Raw genomic sequence first — 24,789 nt, 5'->3', positions numbered from 1 at the left:
TGTGGCGCAGTGCAAAAAGGGTGAGGATCTGTGAGGATCCGCGCTTCAGAACCATGTTTTTGCGCCATTGTGGCATCACGGAATAGTGGAAACGTGATTTTTTTGGTGCTGCCTATAGATTAGTATTTGGTGTAGAGTATCATGGTGGTTTTGTTTTGTTTCAATATAAAAATCATATGAATTCATGTGGATCCATGCCTCGGATCTATGTTTTTTGTGGTGCAGAACCCCGTTTTTGGGCCGTGGTGTCGCCAGGAAGCGGTGGACCCGTGTTTTTTGTGGTGCAGGCTGTGCCCCTTGCAATGATGTGTGATTTGCCGGTGAGTTTGATGTGGCCCAGTGCAAAAAGGGTGAGGATCCGTGAGGATCCGCGCTTCAGAACCATGTTTTTGCGCCATTGCGGCCTCACGGAATAGTGGAAACGTGATTTTTTTGGTGCTGCCTATAGATTCATATTTGGTCTAGAGTATCATGGTGGTTTTGTTTTGTTTCAATATAAAAATCATATGAATTCATGTGGATCCATGCCTCGGATCTATGTTTTTTGTGGTGCAGAACCCTGTTTTTTGGCCGTGGTGTCGCCAGGAAGCGGTGCACCCGTGTTTTTTGTGGTGCAGGCTGTACCCCTTGCTATGATGTGTGATTTGCCGGTGAATTTGGTGTGGCCCAGTGCAAAAAGGGTGAGGATCCGTGAGGATCCACGCTTCAGAACCACGTTTTTGATCCACGGTGTTGCCAGGATGCTGTGGACCCGTGTTTTTGTGGTGCAGGCTGTGCCCCTGGACATTATGTGTGATTTGACGGTGAGTTAGGGGTGGCCCAATGCAAAAAGGGTGCGGATCCGTGAGGATCCATGCTTCAAAACCAAGTTTTTGCGCCCTATTGTCGCGAGGAAGCCATGGATCCCAGATTTTTGTGGTGGAGGCTGTGCCCCTGGACATGATATGTGATTTGACGGTGAGTTTGGGGTGTCCCAATGCAGAAATCATGAGGATCCATGAGGATCCGTGTTGTTTAAACAAGTTTTTGCACCATTGTGGCCCCACAAAACAGTGGATGCATGATTTTTTTGATGCTACATATAGACTGAGATGTGGTCTACAGTATCATGGTGGTTTTTTTTCATTTGAATGAAAAAATCATATGAATTCATGAGGATCCGTCTAGATCCGCCTTTTACCCTGGACCTTTTTTTAAAACTATGAGACGTACTAGGGCGCAATCCTTAACGTAGCTACCACCGATGAAGTCGCCCTGCACAAATCGGGACCCATTTCTAAGCTAAACGCGTTTAGGATCTCGCGGGACGGATGGAGACCCTAACCTGTGTTATTCCTAATAAGGGGCCATCCTACACACCGTTAATAACTTGGGGATACAGCACCACTGAAACTAACTCACTAATCGCATCCAATGTAAGTATGAGATTAAGATCGGGCTCTACTGCTGCAGCCCTTCAACCCCTGTGGCTCAACCAAGCCCAGTGGGATTACCAGAGAGTAAACGGTGGAGGAGCCCCGGGGTCTGGTCGGACCTATCCACGCAGAGGCCAGTGGAGAGCGCCACGCACGCACGCCTCGCAGTTTAAAAGCCCCCGTGCTCCAAAACAGACGAATTAACCCTTAAAACCGGAGCGGAGGCAAAACCTAGGTTGCGTTTGCGCACAAATGCTCCAACCAAGATCAGAGGCGGACCTCCGTATAAACGCCAAGGAAAGTCCTGTGTTCTCTCAAGCATTTCACGAGCCCTTCTTGTTCCCCCTCCCAGCTCCTTGAAGAAGCCTTTTGTGCAGATCCCCACGCACGGAACATATTTTACTGAAATGGCACCGTCCCCTCCCTGCCACACTCCGCAGCAGCTAGCTTGCAAGAGTTGACCCCAATTGCTGTCAAGGAAGGGGAGCTGCCCCCTTCCCCTCTCCTCGCACCCCCCACTGCCTCGCGCGCCCCAGTAAAGGCTAGGACGAAATATCGCCCTATCATTCAAAGGAGTTGTTCCAGGGAAAGACGGGTTTTGCTGACCAGATTTAGTGTTTTCCAGATGCATGGCTCGTAATGTTTTCAAATGGAGCAGCCGCAGCCTGGAGAGTGATTGAGAGTTTTACATACGGTTAGTAGCCGCCCAGAGCGCTGCCTCATCAGTAAGGAATGGAGGGGACACAAAGTCCAAAGAGATAGGGCTGTCTGCACGGAGGGAGGGGACGCCGCTCCCTCTCCCCTTTCTCCCACCCCTTTTCTGGAAAGCAGGAGACATGCCCGGGAGCCTAATCTTGCTTTTTATAGGCTGGAACTGAGCTAAGGCTCTGGATTTCCTCGCGGGGAAATGTATCTTTGGTTGCCATCGGCTGGTGCTCCTGAGATCTGCAAAAGTCGACCCCAAGAGCGCGATCTGAGTCGACCCCAGATACTTGGGGCGCTGTGTGGGGAGGGGGAGCCGTTGGCTTCCAAATGCAGATATGCAAGCGAAGCTACGCCCTGAATGCAAAGGTTTCCTAAACTGGGAAAGAGGTGAAGATCAAAGGCAAATTGCCAAGTAATCGGCCCAGATATTATAGCTCCCAAAGCGCTACAGTGCATATTTAAAAACAAAACCAACAAAACAAGGAGAAAAAGAAAACTATGTTGCCTTCTGCGGCAAGACAACCATCTTTCTGCTAGTCCACGCCGCGAAACTCGCCCCGGGCAAAGGTGTTTGCACAGAAGGGGCCCAGAGCGAGGCTGGGATTGCTTAAGGTCTGCCGCGGAGCTTTTGCAACAGAAGAAGTTGCCAAATTCCCCTTTGGAGCGTCGCCGCTGCATCCCAGCGACACGAGGCGAAGGGGAGGCGGGTTTCGCGGGCTGGGAGAGAAAGGCCTTTTTGGAGGCCCGGAGAAGAGTTGCAGCAGCCGGGAGCGCGCAGCGCCTGAGCCGGTTCTGTGCAAAAAGTACAACCGATCGCGGGCGATCCCTTCCCGGGAGGTGGGCGAGGCGAGATGTTTGCTCGTTTTCAGGGTCGCGCTTCCCAGCGCATACATACGTTGTTTATAATCACCGCCGCCCTGATGAACTTTTTGTGAACTGTTTAAAAGTGGAGGTCTGTTGAACAAACAGCGGCGCCACTGCCAGCCATAATTTCATTGCAACAAGCAACAGACTTTTAACCCTTCGGGCTCCAGGAGGAGACGTTGCTGGCAAAGCAGCAGCCTTCTCTGCTTTGTGTCTGTGAGCCTGGAAGGTTATAAGCAACCACTCCGCTTGCTGAGCAATGGATCCACAGCTCAGTTAAGCCCGAGCATTTGGATCTAGGGACTAGAGCAGGCTTTACCCGCAAATCCCTGTGAAATCAAATAACTGCACTCAAGACTGTAATCCTACCCACTACTCGTTTACCCGGGAGTAATCCCCAGTTAACACATTAGGACTAGAGTAGACATGCATTGGTTTACCCTGTAACTACTCAAACCTTTCTTTACCCTCTTACCTGAAGGTAAATCCCAAGAGGTCCACTAAAACAAGGACCGGAAGCCCACTATCCTAAGGCCGCACCCCACTGGCCCTGCCCCACAAACCCTTCAGAGCGCTTTTGTCTGATTTGAATGTGTCCTTGACCGAAGATAATGCCTCTTCGCTTGCCTTTGATGCACTTTAAAGAGAAACAGAACACAGAAACCTTTTGACTCTTGCTTGGTTAGAATGTAGGCTATGGTAACATCCATGGAACCGCCGCCGCCACCTTTTGCCTCTGGCCTCACCCACCGCCGGACCCTCAGGCTGAAAAGGAGTGCCCTCCCCCTGTACCGAAATAAAGACAGACCCAAGTCCCGCTTGTCTTTAGCGAGGCCTAGTCCCCACAAAGTGTGCGAAGAATCGGGGCTGTTAAGGACTGGGTGTTAGCTCTAGATACTAATCGCCTGCTTTGACCATGCTAATAAAAGGCGACATATATAATGCATAGTGTAAAATAAAATGCACAAGCGTCTGAGAAAGTCATGCTGAGAGACATTGTCAAATAAGTTGGGTTAGGGCATAACGAGGGCGGGTAGGCCGTGGCTGTTAACGTTTGTTCATGTTTACTGGGAGAGCCAGTAGACTCGTAATCTGGGGAACCGGGTTCCCCTCTCTGCTCCTCCACATGCAGCTGCTGGGTGACCTTGGGCTAGTCACACTTCTTTGAAGTCTCTCAGCCCCACTCACCTCACAGAGTGTTTGTTGTGGGGGAGGAAGAGAAAGGAGAATGTTAGCCGCTTTGAGACTCCTTCGGGGAGTGATAAAGTGGGATATGAAATCCAAACTCTTCTTCTTCTATTGCGATTATTTCCCACCCGAACAAAAAAAAATAAGTACGCTGAATTAGTATGTATGCTTTAGTTGAGATTCCGGCTACAATAGAGAGTTAGACTAAATGACCCTGGGGTCTCTTCCAATTCTACGAAGACCGCAGTTTTATCTAATTCGTCCTGAAAATTAAATAAACCACCTCCCTGACTGTTTCTCCGCCTCCGTGGAGCGATTCAGGGCTTGGCATTTTGCTTTTCCGAGTCCCCGCAAGTCTCCTTCTACCTTCGGGAATCTCCCCGTTATCTAACACCCTTTTGCTTTATACATAGAAGGGGGGCGGGGGGACGTAAGGCAGGAGACAACAGAAAACAACAGAACCGCACATATCTCACGATTCCCCCCCCCCAAAAAACTTGATTAAAAAAGCTCTCCTCGGTGCCTCCCCCTCCCGCATGCTACTTTGGAGAGCCCCCCCCCCCACCTCGTTTATATGCCGCTAGCACACGCCCAGCACCTCGGCCAGAGTTGCTAGAAGCTGCCATAGCTTCAGCTTCCGTCCGTACCAGCCCGCGACGGAAAGTAAAACCTCCTCCCCCGAGTGGGGATCGCGCCGCGCCTCCTGCCGAGCGAGGCGAGCTCGCTGGTTGCGCGAGAATGTAACCTAAGGCAGCAGCAGCAGGCAGGCTCTGAGCGCCAAAGAGGCCACGCGGAATTTCCTCCCCGGAGGTGTCCGGCTGACAAATCCGTCAAGCTCGCCTGGGAGGAAAAGGGGGGGGGAGCTGCATGCCGGGTTTTCGCTGCAAAACCTGCTCGGTGTCCGCTGCCGAGAGGAGCCTCCTTTTCTCTCTCTCTCTCTCTCTCTCTCTCTCTCCCTCTCCCCCTCCCCCCCCCCCAATCAAGCTACTGCGCTCATGTTACAGAGCAGACTCAAAAGGAAAAGAAAAAAAGCGGCCCCGGCCCTCGGCGTGTCTGGCTGAACACCCAGTTCTCCGGGCACCACTGGCAGCCGCCGCAACTCCGCATCATTGGGTGGGAGGCAAATGCATTCACGCAGCGCCCTGCTTGGCTGTTGGATCCTCCTCTGCCCTCCCCTGTTCTCGTTCTCTCTCTCTCTTCAAAAAGGGAACCGCTTGCATCGCCCTCGCAACGGCAACAGACTCTTGGCAGCCACTGGAGGCGGGCGCAGGAGCAAACTTTTGCTCGCACGCTCCTGCCTTCGCAAACTCAACAAACCTGGTGCCCGCGGCCAGGAGAAGCAGCCGCAGCCGCAGCGCTTTGTGCTTCGCCTCCCCGGGAAGGAGGTTCCGGAGAAACCATGCCGAGAGCGTTGGCGGCCTCTCTTTCCCGCCCTCCCCACCCTCTTTCCCGACATTCAAGGTGGCAAAGACGCCATTCTTGCCAACCAGGGCACGAAAAGGGGTGCAAGGAGGAAAAATAACCAGAGAGTAAGCCCCAGCCGGGCTCCAGCGAGCCAGGAAGGAGAGCGAATGCCGCGAGCGCACACGAGTTCCCTGTTGGCGCCTTTCCTCTTTCCACCTCCTGCTCCTTTTGGCAGCCGGCCACTTTCCACTGCATAAACCACAGGCCCGCCGTCAGCTGCACGGCAGGCGGGTCGGAGTCGTAGAGCAAGCGGACGTGGATGGCGAATGTCAGGGGGGGAATGGCGCTAACCCAGCGGGGCTTTCGCGTTAATCAGAGAAGGCTCTCCTCGGTAATCAAAACAAGACCATACATAGTTTGCCCATCTCTAGCTCCCTGCCCGTTTCAGGTCTCCCCTAAACATGCTGCAGAACATCTCATGGGGAGGCAGCCTTTTCTCCTATACTGTATATTTCAATAATGATGCGAAGTACACTTAGCCTATTCATGAGCCTGCACATGCACTCAAGCCTGAACTCGGGGGCAGCTACACGCTTTCTGGCTGTACATTACTGGAAATGTATTTATTGCATTTATATGTCTCTTCCAAGGAGGTCAAGGTGGCAAACGTTCCCCAATTTTAGCCTCACATCAATCGCGCGAGGTAGGATCAAAGGAAAGGGCACAGCGTGTCAAGGTCAGTCAGGGAGCATCTTGGTCTGCACTAAGCACTATACCGTCCTGGCTTCCCTTTAAGTCAAACCACCTTTTCTTCCATTTACAATTTCGAATTGGCCCAGCCCTTCCTATCTTATGTTTGAAACAAGCCCCGCTGTGTTAAACGGGCCTCGCCCCACGGTATTAGAAAACTGTAACCTTAAGATATTAGTGCAGTTTGCTATTTTAAACAAGGCTGCAGTCTTGTGCACACTTGCCTCGGAGTAAGCCCCCTTGAACACAGAAGAATTTATGAATAAACATGCACTGAGTCGTGCAAAATACGTTGGCATATATTTGAACTCGCAGTTGTGCGGAGGTGGCGGCGAGCTACGTTGTACGAGAGAGCTTGAAGCACGTTTGTTAAGCGAAGTAGGAAACAGCAAACTAAGTATCCACGGAGGGGAGGGAGGCGGCTGACCTTTAGCCGGGACGTGTGGCATTTCGTCTGGCCACAAAGCTAAGCACAATGCGCCTGCGACGTCTCCAACCCGATTTTCTCACGTGCGTATCGGAGGCGCTCAGAACGATGCCCAAGTTTGCCCAAGCAGCGCGCGGAAAAAGGGAAGAACCGGTTGGGTGGCTATTTCAGGGGCTTTTAAACTTCCTCTTTCTTCCGTCTGCGCACGTTCCTCGGGAGGCTTCCTGCGCCGTCACGTGCGCCTTCGCGATCCGGACTTTCTTCTCATGTAAACAAAGCGCTGTGTACGCATTACGGGGCGGCCGCGATCGATTGGGCACAGGCAACGGCATCCGGAAAGGGGGATTCCGGACTCGAGACTCAGATAAAACGGGACTTTTGTAAGGAAAAGGAGCTGAGCTCCAACAAGCCCCGTGTGCATTGCAAAAGTGAGGGGGTGAGATGTCGGGAGCAGGAGGACTAGGGGAAGCGAGGACTCCACAACCCCAGCCAACTGCTGTGTAGCCGCAAGAAAGGAAAGGACTTTCCTGCCGTTTGCCAGGGAGTCCCTGCTTCGAAGGGAGAGAGTGGCTTCAGACAGCCTTTGCCTTCGTTCCCCTGGAAGATCGGGTTTCAAAGGGGGCGGTGCACAGACAGGCAGTGCATCCAAAAACTTCTGGCATCAGCCCGTCGTTTCCTCCACCGCGGTGCGCAAGGCTTCGGACCGCAGCAGCCTCCTTTGCACATCAACCGCGAAGCAAAGCGCAGTGACTTCGACTCTTTACCGCCATTTGCCAGGAAAACTTGTGAATAAGTGATGTACGGGGACGTGGAGGAGGAGGGGGAGGGGCGGGGGGGAGGAGGAGGAGGACGGAAGGCCGTCAATAAGGGAAAGGTAAAATGGCTGGCGAGCCTTCAAATAACCCTGCCCGCCGTCTCTCTCTCTCTCTCTCTCTCTCTCTCACACACACACACACACACACACACAAAAACACATTGTCTCTTACCAACGTTTTCTGCGCGGTGGAGAAATAGCGCCCCCGCTTCTCCAAGTACGAGACCCGGGGGAAGCTGTGGGGCCCGTTTGTTCCACCCAAATGAACGCGGAGGTGGGGGAGGTGGAGCGGCCACGCGAGGGGGGGGGATATTGGGGGGGTCGTCGTGCGCCTTGATAGTCTGGCCACTCGTGAAATAGCCCAGGCACACGGGGCGTTGCAGGAAGCAGAAACGAAGGCAACGAAACAGAATGAAGTGGAGAGAAGTATTTCTCTCGCGACCTCGCGTCTTTCCCCCCAACCCGCCGTTTGATCCGAGAAAGTCCCCGAATTGATTTGTGCCGTTAAGGCCCAGTTCCCGCACTACGTACACGGCGAAAAGCACTTTCGCCTCGGGCGCCGATATAGGGGTCTCACCCCGTCCCGTGGGGTCCCCTCCTCCACCCTTCGGATAGGATTATAGGCTTGGCAGCACCGTGGCTAAGGGCGCTCGCCTGGCCTGCATGGAGCGCAGGCATCTCCTCGCGCTACCGCCTCCTGCAACTCTCCTTCCCTCTTTCAGCCAGACCGAATGAGTCATCCCAGCCCGTTTCGTCTTTGAGATCCCCGACCAGCCGCGCCATTTTAGGCGCGCGCACACGGGCTCGGTTTCCGCCGCCGCTGCTGCTGCTGCTTGGAGAGACAAGCAGGCGGTGACAGAGGCGGAGGAGGGGCGGCGTCGGCAGCAGCAACGGGCCGGAGGAAAGGAGAAGGGCCTCCGTGGAGCCTACTCGCTTGGCACTCAATGGGTGTTTCAGGTACCTAAGCGGACGCCGCCTCTCTGGGTATCAGCCAAGCGAGAGGGGGGGGAAACGCAGGCAAGGCCCCGTCGGCGCCTGCGGCCCATTAACCCCTTGCACTCCGCCCAGCCCGGACAGCAGGCAAGCTGGCTGGCCTGCAAGGGACAGAAGGAAGAGGTTCCTCCCAGCCCAGTTTTGGTCTCACAGGGGTGTGGTAAGAATCCAGTGACTTCTTGGAGAATCCAGGTTAGGGAGGCGCTGTGGGTTAAACCACAGAGCCTAGGGCATGCTGATCAGAAGGTCGGCGGTTCCAATCCCGCCATGGGGTGACCTCCTGTTGCTCAGCTCCTGCCCACCTAGCAGTTCGAAAGCACGTCAAAGTGCAAGGAGATAAATAGGGACCGCTCCTGCGGGTAGGTAAACGGCGTTTCCCTGCGCTGCTCTGGTTCGCCAGAAGCGGCTTAGTCATGCTGGCCACATGACCCGGAAGCTGTACGCCGGCTCCCTCGGCCAGTAACGCAAGATGAGCACCCGCAACCCCAGAGTCGGACACGACTGGACCTAATGGTCAGGGGTCCCTTTACCTTTCAGGCTGAAAGAAATTAAAAACAAAACAAAAAGCAAACCGTGTTTGTTAATAGGAAAGTTTAAGAAGGAAAACCAACACAAGTATCGAGCTATGTGCGTGACTAGTACGCATAAACAAACTAGCCCAGACCCAAGGTCGGTTGTTGTGAAGACCAGGATAAAATGGTAATCCCGCTTGGTCCAAACCCTCTTGCTTTTTAGGCCCCACGGTCTACAGCAGCTCGCGTGCACTGGGAGGCACACACCCACAGCCGAGTCCCACCCCCCCCCCCCCATGAATGCGCTCCTCGCCCTTTCTCTCATTGCCTGGCCCACTTGGATCGGCGCTGCCCTTCGTGGGTTTTTCGGCCCGACGGCCGCGCTGCTAGAGCCCAAAGGAGGTCGGCGTCGCCCCCGTATTCACCGGGGAAACGAGCAGATATTGATCACGGGCGAGTTGATTTTGCTTAATTGTGGCTGACAGTGCCTGTGGTTTCCTCATTTACGGAGCAACAGCATCGAGGGTCTGATTGATTGGGAGCGCAGCGCCTCCCACTCCCTGCCCTCCCTCCCGGCAGACACACACACACAGAGAGAGAGAGAGAGAGAGAGAGAGAGAGAGATCAGCCACCTCCTAGAGGAGCCTGTGTGAAGGCGAGTCCCTCGGGAGGGGGAGCAGCAGCTTCTCATTATTCAGCAAATGGCCGGCGCGCCGGCAGCGAGAGATGCAGCTTGGTTGGTTCGCTGTCGAGCGCTCGGGCGAGCTTAAGTAGCCTTAAATCCTCCCGCTCCCCCCGCAGGACCGTCTGCCTGCTTTTGCCTGCGTCGTCGGCCCCTTCGCCTCCACCGCCGCTGCCGCCTCCTTCTCCTCCTCTTCGCCCGCCAGCAGATTGGTCCGCGAGTTAAGCGCTCGCGAATGGAGAGCCTTTTAACAGGGCGGGGGGTTGCAATCCTCGTCGCCAAAGCGCTCGCTCAGTCGAAGTCCCCACACCGAGGTGGCGAGCTCGTCCCCCGCAAACTTAACTCAAGAGCAACCTCGCTCTCCTTTCAATGAAATGACGCCATAGCAAAGCAGCTTAAGGCGCAATCCAGCGCTCACAAGCCCCGGTTGAAATTAATTGCTAAAGAACAGCAGCCGCTCCCTGCGCAGCTCTGCAAACCGAGCTTGTGCAGGAGACCTTCCCGTTGGCTTGCGCCCTTAGCCATCTTCCTGCGAAGAAGAAGCGAAAATCGAAACCACCAGCACCATCACATTTCGTCTGTACAACTCCTACCAGTACGGTGCCAGCGCTTTCTGGAAAATGTACATTAAACGTGCCTTTTAAAATAAAGATGAGCGCAGCAGACTTAAATGTCAAAAAAGGAGCTGTGTGGCAACCATCTGCAAGCCGCTTGATCCAGGATAACTTCACAATTGCCCTGCGACCCTTTTTATATCTACTCAGAAGTAAACCTCGTTGAGCTGAATGGGGCTTACAGGCGAGCGCGCATAGGATTGCCGCTTTAAATGTGAAATCTGGGCTCAGTCCCTAAACCTGCCTATCAGTTGCAGGAGGGTTTCTTCCACGAATCATGTTCTCCAATCTAGATTAGCATTTCTAGCCAACTGTCCCATCCCAAGTGCTTTCCGCTCCTTTAACTTTTTTTTTTAGCCCTCCTAAAGTGCATTCCTGCACCCCCGGGGTGGGTTCCGTCGTAAAGTAAATGAGCACAGGATTGCAAGCGGTCCAAGGCTCACCGAGAGGAAGACACAGAACACACAGCGACACCTGCTTCCAGGTAAACATACATAGGATGGAGCCGAAAGACAATTTATGCGAAGACGACTAGGGCTTGGGCATTACTCATAGGAACAAAGGAGGCTGGCTTACCATGAACCAGACCATGGGCCTATCTTGCTCATATTGTCTACACTGACCGGCAGCAGCTCTCCAGGGTTTCAGGAAGGCCTACCTAGAGACGCTAGGGGTTGAAGCAGGGACTTTCTGCATGCAAGGCAGATGCTCTACCACTCAGCCAGGGACTCCCCAAGTCCAAACAGGGCCGCTGGTGGGGATAGGAAGCTTTCCTCAATTCTAACTGTACATCGCCTAGCACCTTAAGGAAAAACCCTCCAGTCTCCCAGAGGCATCTTCAGCAGAATCTGTTCCGCCTTTACTAAAAGCATCGTACGTGTCCTCAAGCAGCAGGCAGCGATCTAGACGAATCCTCCGGTTTTAATATCCCAGCAATGCGCAGGGCAAGAACCGGCCGAGAGAGCACAGAGCAGGGCCTCGCGGACAAAGTTTCACGCCGCAGCTGGGGTTCCTCCTCTGGCTGAGAAGCTGCGCGCCCCCTCGGCCTTCCTCGTAAGACTTAAGGACCCCGGCGCAGTCTGCCTTGCCATCTTGAAGTCGGCTCCGAAACGGGAGGGAGGCGAGGGGGGCTGAGCGCGGAAGCAACTGCGCTGCAGATGGGAGGCTATGAATTTTTGCTGCTGCTTCGAGCCTTAATTACTGGCTCTTGATCCGTGGGACTACGACACGACACCGCCAAGGTTAAAATGCCCGGAACAGCTCTGAGCAGATGTGAGCGAGTTGGCAGACGCGCAAATGAGGTCTGCCTCCAAGCACGATAACAAGTGACTAATACATTGCATATCGCTGAAAGAAAATTATTTTCCTCTCATTTGCATTAGCTCTCTCTCTCCCCCCCCCCCCTTAAGACCAAAATAAAAAGCCAACGGCAGCACCACCACTCGCGCGCCCCGCTCAGAGGCAGCAGTCTAATCCTGGGTGGGTGGGGAGAGAGAAAGATGCTGGGTGACTTTTAGAAATTCGTGGAAGCAGGAAAAGATTTGCCAGTGTTTTGGCAAGGCAGCCGTGTTTATCTTTCCGCCTTTGCTTCAAGGCAAAAGTAGTTTCGCAAGCAACATTCCTGCAGAAAATGGCAGACGTCACGTTAGAGCTCGATTTATTGCTCTGGCGCTTAATGAATGACTGCTGGGGGTATCTTCCACCCAGAGTGCCTCGTGCACAGAAACTGGAGAGTGACAGATATGCCGCATGAGAGTGACGAGGAATGAAATTCGATGTACATATGCCAGTTGCCCTGAAACAAGCCGGCATTGCCCAAAACAGAAATTCTATTCACAAACCAGAAGTACTCGGATTTAAGACGATCGGCTCCACAATCCAAAACAAAATATAATAATCATTATTCCCAAGTTTTATATGACTTGCCTCCCCGCTGCATGCATGTTAATTCCGAAACAAAGTCCCACAGTGCTGAATGGAGCTCATCCGCTTCCAAGCAGGGTTAGAGCTGTATCACTAATGGCTTTCCATTGAAATCAAGATGACATATTTCCAAGCTGTTAAGGACGGAAGGGGTGAACCTTTCACTTTAGCAAGACTAATCATCTCGGTACTAAGCCTGTTTATTAAACAGATCCCACTGAAATCAATTGAATTTCCTTTAATGTGAATTGTACTGGGATCGCAGGTTCCTCAAAAAGCATTGAAAGATTGAACTGCCAAGTGCAAAGCTACTTTCCTGTATAGGTAAGGTAAAGGAACCCCTGACCATTAGGTCCAGTCGTCTCCGACTCTGAGGTTGCGGTGCTCATCTCACGTTACTGGCCAAGGGAGCCGGTGTACAGCTTCCGGTTCATGTGGCCAGCATGACAAAGCCACTTCTGGCGAACCAGAGCAGCGCACAGAAACGCCGTTTACCTTCCCACCGGAGCGGTACCTATTTATCTACTTGCACTTTTGATGTGCTGTCGAACAGCTGACCTTCTGATCAGCAAGCCCTAGGCTCTGTGGTTTAACCCACAGCGCCACCCACATCCCACTTTCCTGTATACTCCCAATCAATTTGAAAACACTAGGACATTTTCACACAATATGTTAAAAGTTTTCTTTTCTTTTTTTGTTTTCCCTACATCTTTAATTCAAATATAAGACCTAAACAGGCTACAATGCCTGTTCATTTTAAACATGGCTCTTTTTCTCTCTTTATCACACTTTAAGTGTTTTTGCAGCCATAGTGTATCAATAGAGCAAAGAATACTCAGAATTATATTTCATGTTGTGTGCAAGTGCCCTTATAGGTCTTTCGCAGATGCACCCAAATGGCACAAGTGAGATGGAAAAAACATATTGAAAGCTGCTTCAGTTTCACTTTGTGATGTGTGGGAATTCAGACCCACTTTTGTACTTCCAGAGTAATGTGTGAAACAGGAAATTGCACGAGTGAGATGCACAGGAAACATATTGGGGGGGGAGGGGTTCATGTATTCCATGCAAGGAGAAATTGGTGTCTTCTTCACATAGTACACCAAAGCATTAAAAGCCGGCTTTGCCATCATGTCTATAGCCATTCTGGGTCATTAGCAATAAGGCCCTGATTCAGTTTCCAAGGTGGGAAAGTTGCATAAGCTACTAATTGGCTATATTGATATAGTTTGTATACAAAGAAGTGCTCGTTCCATTACCTACATAAGGAAGTGTCAAATTTCTGTAGCTGAATGATTCCCACCTAATCTGAAAAGTTTATGAAGAGGAGTGAAGCTACCTCACTCTGCTAGGGGGACAGGAAGGCTGTGGCAAAGCAGAGTGTTTCTTGCGCAATGCGCATGTGTGATCAAAGAGCCACTCTGGATAACAGGTTTCACTCCCGCTGACCCAAAGCAAAGTCTAGGAACCGTGTCAATGTGATGCAAGTAAAGCAATAGTCCAGGCTACCGTCCCTAACTACATTTACCTGTAAGTAAGCCCCATTAAATTCAATAGGATTTACTGCAGAGTAGACAAGGTTAAAATTGCATGTTGTTAAATTTCATCGAATTGTAGAGTTGGAAGGGACCACAAGGATCATCTAGTCCAACCCCCTGCAAGGCAGGAATCCTTTGCCCAGCCTGGGACTCGGTCCCACAACCCTGAGATTAAGATTCTCATGTTCTATGACTGAGCTATCCCTCAGGGTTTTGTTCTGTTTACTGTTATGCAAATGTTGGTCACATTGAAATAAGCATTGTGTAACCACCATTTCTGAGGTCAGTATGCCTCAGTATACCAGTTTCTGCTATTAAACGTATGGCCTGCTTTCATGCTTCCCATAGATATATGGTGGACCAGTCTGAGAAAAGGATGCTGCACCACATGGGCCATGGGCCTGATTCAGCACTCATTTTCTTATTAAACCTGACTCTCGATCAAGAGAATCAGGAGCAGAATCACACAAACAGGATGTTGTTTGCCCCTAACAAAATTGGTGTACATCAATCATTGATATTAATATTTATGTAAAAGCAGGGAGAAAACCTGCAAGCAAAGCATCATGAGATAGATTCCTTTTGCTGCAAAAGTAGTTTTGCTCCATATTTTAACACTTAGACATTGTGAGAATAGCAGCCTAGTTTTCTCAGAATAGATTCAGTTTATTTCGGAACTTGATCGTACAATATTTAAAAACAATGGAAGGTTAACAGATTTGTTCAATAAATACAATGAAAATTTCCTCACATTACAAACTTATTAACTGTTTTGAATTACCATGCAAATCAGAACACACAAAACACACTGTGTGTAGCCCTGATCTTCTATTTCTCTCACTCACACATACATACACGCCAAACCTTATCTTTCTTCTCCTATGAAAGCTAGGCAGTTTTGACTCAGTCTTCAGTAAAAAGCAGTTTTCTCCCGCTATGTTGAAAAGGTATGCCTATCTTGAACTCCTCTAACACTTTTTAAATACCAGTTTGATTATTTCAGAGTGATTAGAACACAGTAAATTCATGGATTTCATTTGTAAGCTTAGGATCACAGCCCTAGACCTCAGCCATCTTGGATGAGCTTTCCTTGGTATTTTTTATGTTCTGGTTTCAAACAAAGCCATACTCATTTAGCAAGGGGTGTGACTGCATACTGGAGCTGGTCTTGTGCGAGGTGAAATACTCTTTAATCCTGAAAGAATGTGAAAATTTACTTCCCACTTGCCTCCTACAATTTAATTCTCCCCTTAATAAACCCATTTGGAAAGATCAAATGTGAGATCCTTGTTTGCCTAAAATTGTCCAGTTTATACTTGGTTTTAGTCCTGAATTATGAAAAGGGTGTTATTTGAACCAGGAATTTCCCTTTCAGTGCCTGCATATATAAATTGCTTTGACATTGCTAATTGTGCCTGACATTGCTAATTGTGCCTTGGTATCTGCTGCTAAAAGAGAAGAAGGTCCCAGGTATGCCAACTCTTACTCCAGGAGGAGATACTGGAATAGGTTGGTTCCTACCCAGGGTGGGACAAAAACAGCTTCAGTGCTTAAATTCATATAGGACTCTCCAGGGCAGAAACTTAGTTGCATTGACATCTGGAGCCAAAATCTAGTGAGAATCATTTTCTTTGCACCTGCAAGCTGGCTAGGGACTACAGTTAGCATACATAGAGTGCACCTGGAATGAAAAGTGAGGCTTTTGGATCAGAGAGTTTGGCTACTATAATTCCTGAGTCCTCAGACTATGCACTGGAGACATGTGAAAGCATTAGGGTATTAGTACACAAGTCACTACCTACAGCTCTGCCTTCAAACCATTTGCTCTAGAATGTTAAAGAACATTTCTATCCTGCCTTTCCATTATAGAGTGTCCAAGGCGCTATATCTGTGTATAACTAAGATCCACAGAATGTTAACACCTGGATTTCTTCTTAATGAACCAAGAAGAAGAGTTTGGATTTGATATCCCACTTTATCACTACCCGAAGGAGTCGCAAAGCGGCTAACATTCTCCTTTCCCTTCCTCTCCCACAACAAACACTCTGTGAGGTGAGTGGGGCTGAGAGACTTCAAAAAAGTGTGACTAGCCCAAGGTCACCTAGCAGCTGCATGTGGAGGAGCAGAGACACGAACCAGATTACGAGTCTACCACTCTTAACCACTACACCACACTGATATGATTATCTATTATGCATGTATAAATGAACTTACTCTAAAATCTATGGCTTGAGTATTGCAGCAAAAATATCAAGAAATCGGTGATCATCCAGTCCTGCTAGTATGTCCCTCTCTGAATTCAGTCTGAAACACCTAGACTGCAATTGTCACAATTTGTGCGTTAGAAGGTAGAGCACAACTATTTCCACAACAGAATGAATCCTGCCTCAGTGCCAAACATGCCATGCTCACTGGCAGGAGGACAAGCAGAGCCTCCCCCAGAGATCTTAAGGCACAAGTTGGCAGGTGTTAGTAAAGGTGCTTTGGCAAATAAATCATACAGGTTTAACAAAAGCAGTTTCTTATTACTGAACTATTTAGACTGTGTTGAACAACTTTCCAGTATCCTTGAAGGACAGGGGCCTTTTCTGTGGTAGCTCCCAGATTATGGAACACTCCCTCCCTGTAAAGTTGCATATGTCTCCCATGTTGGTATCATTTTGCTGACAGATAAAAATATACCCTTCGGGGCTGGGTGACAAGGGTTGGCAGTCCTTGCCTGCTGTGTTGTGAACCTAAACTGTTTTGAGTATTTTTATATAGAAATCTTAAATATTATAACTTGGTGACACTTCTTGGTGACACCATGGGCTCCTATTGGAAGGAGGACAGGGTAAAAACATAACAGATGAGGGGGGGGAAGAGAAAATATTGTGGGATGCATTATTACTAGAGCAGTCAAGTACAACATTTTCTTGTTGCCTAGAATGGACACACAGTGGAATGTGACTCCAGACAGGGAGGACTTCCTGTCATACCTTCTCTGGAGCTTCCTCCCCCTGTGTGACCAGGTAGATAAATGGGTGTGACACTAGCTGACCAGATAAAAGGACTGGCCACACAACCATCTCTCTCTTCCTCTCTTCCTCTCTTCCTATTACTCTTGGACCCTTGCTATGCTCGCTCTTAGCCAGCGCATGGCTCAACCTTCACATAGGATGGAGCCCACAAGCTGAAAGTCTGAGATGTAGCTCAGACTTCTTTTCACTGTAGCCACAAAATAAAACATGCCTTCAGATTGCTGCTGTGAACTGAATGTGAGTAAAACTTTTTTCTTACTTTTAAAGAAGACTCTGTTGTGTTATTCTTATTTTAAGAGGGAAATAAAGGGGAAACTTGCCAGGAACAATCCAGACTGGACAAGCCAGGCTGGAATGCTTAATTAAAGGATTATAACAAATCATCAACCTGCTTCCAATAAGTTGCAAAGGGAATGTGCTCTGCTGTTTATTCACTGGTGTGAGTGAGGAGAGATAATATTCAAACAATATATCCTCTCCTACCTTTCTTAACATTCCCACAAATATGAATGATTATGTGCAATTTTTAAATGCAGTGAAACAAACAGGGATCAACTGTATCCTCAGGACCATTATCCTGGAGAATAGCCCAATGGGCTTCAAGGAGAGAATCCTGAACTAAGCCATTTATTTGTAGACTGGAAATTGTGTGTACAAAAGTAACTGAAGCTGTGGTCCTGAAAACACCTGCAAGATTGTACCTCTTCAGATTTTTTCTTAGATGCAAGTGGGATGTGTCCTTTGGTAGGCCCCCTCTTCTGTCAGTGGGCCCATGTAGGTTTATCTGACGGTGGTGGGCAAGGCTCCAAGGAGAAGCACTGTGTCTAGCCTCTGTCTTAATTTTCCACAATTGCCTGTAACAATGCTAGGTAGGAATTATTATCATAAAAGTATAGCTAGATCCAGCTTCCTGGAACTGCTTTGAATGCAAGGCTGGGGGGTGGGATGCAAGGGGCAGGCATCAGCAGTGGGCCCTGCCAGGTACTTGGATCCTAGCAACTCCCAAGGATGTGATTTGGGAAGGGCCATCTCATCATTAGAGATGTATGCTTTGCATATCCAGGTATGTCCAGGTAGGACTGGGAGATCCCTGTCTGAAAGAGAGCAGCTGCAAATCTCTGTAGCCAGTGCAGATCTAGATTTACCCAATGGTCATATTCAGTATAAGGTAGCTTCCTATGTGCTGATGCCATCCACACCAGGAAGAGACTGCAATCCTTACTTCCTAAAGAACAGTGTTCCTCCCTGGCTTCAGGTAGCTGTTCCAGGACACTGTGTACTCCATGCATGATTATCTAGCCCAGGGGTTCCCAAAGTGTGGTCTGCAGGTTTCATTCAGGTGAGCTGCAGCATGCCCACATTAAATATTCATATTGATTTTTAATGATATTTTTATTGCTTCTTTTATTTCTTATGTTGTAATTTATTGTATTACAATCTGAGTTCTATGGAATGTGAGTTGTAATATAATAAAATAGAGTATAAGGGGGGGAAAGCAATTAAAAGGCAATTAAACATCATACAGCTTCTAGCACGGCATAATACAATGGCTACAAAAAGCAGAAATATCATTAAATGGTCTGTAAAGACCAACAATTTTCAAGAGGTCCATGGTCGGGTGGGATTTGGGAACCAAATATATAGTCTGGCCTAAGAGCAGGTCAGTTGTTTGTTTTTAGGTGAATAAACCTTTCAAAAGAGTGAATTCACAGGTGCGTGTTCTCAACTACCTGACCTCAGTATCAAGTGTTGACAGCCATCACAATTAGAATCATAAAATTTTAGAATTGGAAGGTACCCCAAGGTCATGTAGTCCAACCCCCTGCAATGCAGGAAGAGGACACACACCACTTCCTTGGGGTTCCACTATGGATGCTTTTCAAAGGTGCACGCTCACACATTTCAGCTGAGGCATGAGATAGGTAGAAGTGTTGTGTGCAGGTGTGAATCAACCCTCAGCTAAGCTGCTTACAAGGAACACTGTAACATCCTCGCTAGGGCGCATGCATCCTTTCCCTACTTTCAGAGGATTAGTATGCAGTTGGGGACACGGGTGCTAAATAAATGTTGCAGGTGAGGGTTCCCCCCCCCCTCTAACTGGCCGGAAAAAGCTCATTCCTCACTGGGAGGTGGTGTTCTTTCAGCTGAGCTTTTTACTTCCTGCAAAACCACCAGCTAGACACACTTACAAAGGAGTAAGGGCCATTGCACCCCGCAAGACTTGAATTTCCAAACAGGCTTGGTTGGGGACTGCGCCGCAAGCTATTCAAAGGGGGAGGGGAGGAAGAGAGGCGGGCCTCGAAACCCCATCCCAGGAAATCGATGAGGAAGATGATGCTGGGGTGGATTTCTTGTGTTTAATATTTGTTTGTTTTTCCCCCCTCGGGCATAGTTGCTACTTTCTTTACTAGGGCCCGGGGCGAAACCGTTGTCCCCTGTCGTCGCCGCCCCCCCCCCGCCCCCTTTAGTTCTCTCTCCCTCGCCATAGAGAGAGCTTTGTGTAAAAGCCGAAGAGGCGCTGGCTGCTAGCGCTCCAACAGCTGTCACATTATTTGCACTAGCTGTAAACAGCCTTCGGGGGCCCCCCCTCCGCCTTTCTCCCTCCCTCCCCACACCACATAGTTAAATCCAGACTAACAATCCACAGTTAGAGATCAAACCAACAACAGCAGCATTGTGTCTGCCCTTCCTTGCTCTAGCATCACTCCTGCAGCTGGTTTACTCGAAACAAGGAGCCCCCCTCTCCCCTCCCCTCCCCGCCCACCCCCGCTTCCCCCAGGCCAGGGAACTATTTGTATCAGCCGGTCCCTCACTCTCGCGAATTCTCCTTGGGCAATAAATGGGGTCTTTTAAAAAGTAAGCTTTCCTCCGCCTCTCCGCGCGCTACGCCAGTCCTCTTTTTTTGACGCCCCCCCCCTCTCTCTCTCTCTCTCATTTCCTCCCCAAGTCGCCCTCTCCCCCGAAGGGCCAGGTCAGAGCTGGAGTCCTCTTCTGCTCGCCTCGAGTCCAGCTGCAGTAGCTTAGCGCCCCCCCCGCCCCCCCGCCCCCCGCCCGTGCCTTTGCCCGGGTCTCGCTCATTGTGGCTCTTAGAAGCTTTAATGCCTCTCGTTCCGCAGGAGAAATTCCTCAGCTGGCTGCATTTGCAAGCGCGGGCGTCGCGGGGGGGGGGGGCGCCGAGCAGAGACTGTTGCTTTCTTGCCGTGCTGCTTTTAACAGTTTCTTTTCCTCGTGGTCCTCGAGAGACGCACCCCGTCGCCCCCCCCCACTCCCCCGCGCTTCTCATCAGCTCCCCAGACGCTACAGGCCCCGGACAGTGACGTGGCCCCGATTATTTGCATTGAGTGACACGAAGAGACGTCGTGTCACTCAAGCGAGAGGGACGCGGAGGAATTGGGGGGGGGGGTTGAAATCCTCTCTTTTTTTCCAGCGCCTGCTGCACCCGGCGCCCGTTACCTGAAGCGAGCACTTGCAGGCCGGTTTTCTGTTCCCCGCACCAGCTGAGGCCCAAATACTCGAGCTGGCTGGAGAACGAACGAGCTGCCCGAAAGGGCGCCCAGGAGGTTGTTCTGATGCTGGGAAACTTCCACCCGGTAGAAGAGATGGGGGTTACTGGGTCAGTGATTGTGGGTGCGAAGCAAGGGGTAGAACCATAGAAATGTAGAGTTGGAAGGGACCCTGAGGATCATCTAGTCCAGCCACCCATGAAGGAATATGTAGCTCTCCCATATGAAGGTAGGAAGCAGGGCATCCACATTAGCGTAGGCGCAGCTCGTGGCTACCATGACCTTGCCTAGGTACCACCTTCTGGCTTGCCCCAGTTCAAATGAAAGGGGGCCTCGCTCAGCTCTTATTCCCACGTCCCACGCCCACTAACCGCTCGACAATATCCGTGTTTACTCGGTCCTAAATCCCTGTGTTCAGTTAGGGTTTACTCTCAAGGCAAGTGCATATAATATTCCCCCTGTCACAGCGACCCAGACCCACTGGATATTGCTCCCAGACACCCTTGCTGCTGCTGCTGCTGCTGCTGATACTCCGCTATGGTTTTGGTTAGGCGCCGAGCAATATAATGGAAATGGAAGATCTTATGCCGCATGACAGGAGCAGCCTCAGTGAGGCCTGCCATATTTTTTTGGACTACAATTCCCATCAACCCCTAGTCATTGCATCCAACGGCTAGGGATTATGGGAGCTGTAGTCCCTGCCCGACGGTGATGAAAGCGAGTGCCCCCCCTCTCTCACACACACGTGTCCTCCTAGGCACCCTATATGTAGTCATTGAGCAACTGAACTATTTGCCTATCCTTAAAAATAAAAAATCCTGCTGCGTATAATACAGCTCTTATATGCTAAAATCCTCAGGAGCCGGGGGAACAGCTGCTTGGGTGTCCTGATCTTTTGGGCAAATAGCTGGGAAGGAAGCTTGCTTTGGTCTCTCTGGGCCAGCGGGCAATTTGCCACCAACTACTTGTTCAAAGCCCAGGCGACCCTCACCGCGGAACAAACACACAGCATTTTACTTGGGAAAGAGACCCCGGGTCCAGCCTGCGGCTTTCCTCCTCTCAAGTAGCTCGCCTTTAGGTTCAGTGCAATTCATCTCGATTATGACGGGGAGACCAGGTGGCTGGAGCTGTGCAGGCCGAGTCTCAGCTGCGGTCTCCAAGAGTGCAGCTTTGGGAGGCACCAACAGCCGCGAAAATTAACTCTTGACCCTAAACACATTTACATGGCAGCCGGCCCTGCTCAAGTCAAGAAGGCTGGCTGGCTCCAGTGTGCAAATGCAGTTAACTCTACAAAGGGAGTAAATCTCGTGGTTGTACCTCCGCAGACCCCCGGCAACTAACAAACAGGCCTGTGTCATAAGCAACCTCTCAAGAAAGACCGTTTGTTTTTGTTTTCCATTTCCCCTTTTTATTACTACTGTATTTATAAAAATATATAAAAAAACTCTCGAAAATACAGTTGAAAAACGAAAGCGGCGCAGGGAAACTAAAGCAGTTGAGAAGGGAGGAAATTGGCGGTGCATTTCCTTACTTACCAACTCCTAAATTTTATTATTTAAACCACTGGGGCTTACTCCTAAAGTGTGTCAGAGATGGCAGCCTAAGCGTCTTGCTTCGCCTTAGAAACTGCTGTAACAGCCTAACCCTATGCAAGATTATCCGTCGGAAGCAAAACGCACAAGAGTCCTAAAATGGGCCTTTCTCCCACGTTAACTGCACACGAGGTCGCAAACGTAGACCGCAAGACTTCTCTGGAAATAAGTCCCATTTAACATACTTCCGAGTAACCACGCATTGGATTGGGCAAACGATTGATTGTGCCTTCTTCGCTGCCACAGAAAAGCAGGGAACTTGCTCCACTGAAAGCCGAAACCCCTGGCGACATCCCACCCCAACCAAGGCAAACCAGTAAGCTCGAGGGAACTTACTTCCGAGGGAGAACGCATAGGATCGGCCTGCGCGGGTCTTTGGATCTGGGGCTCTGCCTGTGCCCGAGACAGCGGGAGGCGAAGACTCCAGCTCAGGCTACTAAAGGTTAAAAGGTTTCGCTTGCGCAGCTCCGGTGTCTCCGACAGACGAGCCGCTGCCTCTGCAGCACCCAACTTCCGAGCCAAATTCTCCCGGGCGAGCGATTCCAAGCATCCGCGCATTTGTAGCCCTGCTGTGGTCAGTTACAACCGGTGCCTCAGCCGAGCTGGCAATTTATTTGCTTGCCGCGGTACAAAGTGGGGGGGGGGGGTGGAGAGAGGAGGGAGAAAGAGAAAACCATTGCTAACAAAATAATGTCAGCAAAGGCTGCAACACATTCTTGCGAGAGAGCAGCGCTTCGTGCCTACTGAGGCTCTTTCAGCACAAAGGCTTTTAGAGAGGAAGACGGGAGGGGGAGGGGGAGGGGGAGGGGGAGGGGGAGGGAGAGGGAGAGGAGGGAGCGAGAGCGCTCTCGTATTTCAGGGCTGTTGTCCCCCTGGGAACCAAGAACCAAGTGTAGCTTCAATCAAATGCTGACTTCTCCTTCGGGAACTCAGCAGGAAACCTGATCTCACAAGTTTATGCCTGCCTCCATCTACACCGGCTGGGCTCCCCCCACGCCCCCATCCGCCTTCCCTTTCATACCAGCAATTTGTATATAGAGACGAGATCCAATATTCCTGATTGAAAAGGAGATGAGGCGGGAGGGCGGGGAAATCAGGTTGGGGACTCTCCGTTCTTGCCAAAAGCAAAACAGCCTCGAAACATCCACGCAGGGCAGCCTCGCGTCGCATCCAGTGGGGCGAAGCCGTTGTTCCAAGCTCGCAAGCCGTCTCCTCCTCCCACCCGTGTTCTTTATGCTCTAGATAGATTACACGTACAAGGAATCTCCGGCGCTTAAGGCTGCAGCCCTCTTAGGTAGACTTCATTGGGAAGAAGTCCCACTGAACTTAGTGGGGCTTACCTACAAGGAAACGTGCCTGAGAGCTGACCTTTGGATGTTTGCTTCCGCACCCAGAACATCGTTACTCAGCAGTAAGCGAGGATGCTCAGCCGGTGGTACCGGCTTCCTGGCCATTATTAGGATGGCTGCATCACAGCCAGAGGATCCCCTGCAGGATTTAGGCGCGCTCAACTGTTTGCAGGATCGGGCTCTTTGGTCAGATATACGAAGCCACTGGAAACATATTTACGGTTCGCTCCGTTTCGACCCATTCCCCCATACCAGATTAGCCGAACCACTTGGTTTCACGGATCCGGTTAGTTCCACTAAAACAATGCAACCTGATCGGCGTAGTAGGATGGGAGCCCAGGCATGGGTCAGGTGGAACGCGCCCAAACAGCAACCTTGTGGCTAGAAGCAATGCTCTCCGAGAGGCCGCGGTCCACCCGGGCCACCCCATTTCCTCCTCCTCCTCCTCTCCAATAAATGATCAAGGAGGATTCTTGATGGGGAACTGCAGCTTCTTGTGCAAGACCAGCTGCGAACGTGGTTTACACAACCCGCCCGGCCAAGAAGCAGCCAAGAGGAAAGGGAGATGACAGGAACCGAGACTCAAAGGGGAGGAAGGCGCACCAGTCACTTCCTGCTCTGAGGTTCCTTAAGGGGGGGGAGGGGGACGTTTCAGCCACCCTCTCTCTCTCTCTTTTTTTTTACAACTCTGCTTGGCTTTTGCTTGTAAAGTGTTCCTGAAACTAACAACCCATGGTTTAAGTAACATCTCAGCTTGTTCAGAGCACAGGGGGCAAAAGAACTCTCACCTGGTCTACCCGAAATAGCGGATACCACAACAAACATATCAGCCTGAAAGCACCACCAAACCCTTTGCTTATTTTTTCGTTAAACCAGAGCAGAGTCCTTATGCATGCCTACTAGAAAGTAAGCAAAATACTTACTCTCCAGAAAGTGAATAGGATTATTGCCAAATATTCCTTTTTCACCACTCCCATATATTTCCCCCCACCCCAAGTGCTCCCCTTCTCTTTAATGTTGCACTCATTTAGTGAACCTGGAATTTGCTTAATTGCTTTCTTTTGGCCTCCCCCAGCAACTTGCTCAAGTTGAAAATGCTGTAGGCACTCAAAATTATGCACACTCTACAATCTATCACTATGTCAGGAAAGGCCTTGCAGAGGTGGCATAGAACTACTGAGCAAACATAGCTCATGGATTGCAACCACACATATTATTTTGGGTTTTGGGTTTCCTTCAAGGAAGCCAGCCATCCTCCTGATAAGAATTTGCCTATGCCAATTATAATGTGCAAATGGGTAACCTGAAACTGCATATGTATTCATAAGTGAGCCTCAATGAGTTCACTGGCACTTACTCCAAAGTAAGTACAGTATTCATCAGATTGCAGCCGTCACCATGTTGCCCAAGCCACAGTAAATCCAGAATCACTTGATTGATTGATTGATTGCTTTGAACTCAGAAGTACATAAGTTAAGCTCTGTTGCCACAGTGCA

General features: G+C 50.3%; 1 protein-coding gene across 9 annotated transcripts in view; it reads right to left on the bottom strand.

The window, feature by feature from the left end:
• The window catches only part of BCOR (BCL6 corepressor), a 96,834-nt gene that overhangs the window by 56,727 nt on the left and 15,318 nt on the right, over positions 1-24,789 (bottom strand). The window contains exon 1 of one of the 9 annotated variants that reach the window (XM_033147171.1): positions 2,109-2,171. The exons of 7 other annotated variants lie outside the window; for them this stretch is intronic. The gene's annotated coding sequence lies outside the window, so the exon portion shown is untranslated. Of the gene's footprint in view, positions 1-2,021; positions 2,172-24,789 lie in introns of those variants that run through there. One more of the 9 variants, XM_033147169.1, reaches the window with a different exon arrangement.

Source organism: Lacerta agilis, chromosome 4, assembly GCF_009819535.1.
Source record: "Lacerta agilis isolate rLacAgi1 chromosome 4, rLacAgi1.pri, whole genome shotgun sequence".
Lineage (NCBI taxonomy): Eukaryota > Metazoa > Chordata > Lepidosauria > Squamata > Lacertidae > Lacerta > Lacerta agilis.
The sequence above is the reverse complement of the archived record's forward strand: the minus strand, read 5'-3'. Positions and strand labels throughout refer to the sequence as shown.